The 526-nt window shown below is 34.2% G+C and overlaps 1 protein-coding gene across 1 annotated transcript in view; it reads left to right on the forward strand.

The window, feature by feature from the left end:
• The window catches only part of LOC119591912 (protein ERGIC-53-like), a gene marked incomplete in the record, with an annotated part of 12,371 nt that extends 12,119 nt beyond the window's left edge, over positions 1-252 (forward strand). The window contains 1 exon segment of the mRNA XM_037940666.1: positions 125-252.
• Between the last annotated feature and the right edge of the window lie 274 nt (positions 253-526).

Here is a 526-nt window from a genome sequence, read left to right on the forward strand (position 1 = left end):
CATGCATGATTACAGTATAGACATGCATGTGTTACAACTATATATTTGTAGTGTGTTGTATATTGCTATGACTACTCATAAATCTATTGACTACTGTTAATAGACTTTTCTCTCCTTGTTTCAGAGATAACAAAGATGCTCAAGCAAAGAAATTTTATTAGGCTGCCGCACAGCTGCAAGAACTGGCAACTCCACATTCTCAGGAGTAAAATCTTTTTCTTTCTTTCTTTCAAATTTTCTTGGTAGATCACTACTTTTTATGCAGCAAATTTGTACCAGATTTTATTTTGAAAGACTATGTATGTCACTGATGTAGGTATTGTTATTGTTTATACATCAAGACATTTGGAAATTACGAGTGATATTTTGATCTGATACTTGGGGACCTTCTATAATTGGGGAGCAAAATGGATAATTGGGTGTATTGCCATTTTGGGCACCTCCGGGCTTTTAGGAAAACCACAAAAATGGGATTCTATTTTTATTACTCATTTTTTTTGGGGGGATTATTATTTGCGTCGGTTGT

Source organism: Penaeus monodon, chromosome 29, assembly GCF_015228065.2.
Source record: "Penaeus monodon isolate SGIC_2016 chromosome 29, NSTDA_Pmon_1, whole genome shotgun sequence".
In the NCBI taxonomy this organism is placed as follows: Eukaryota; Metazoa; Arthropoda; class Malacostraca; order Decapoda; family Penaeidae; genus Penaeus; species Penaeus monodon.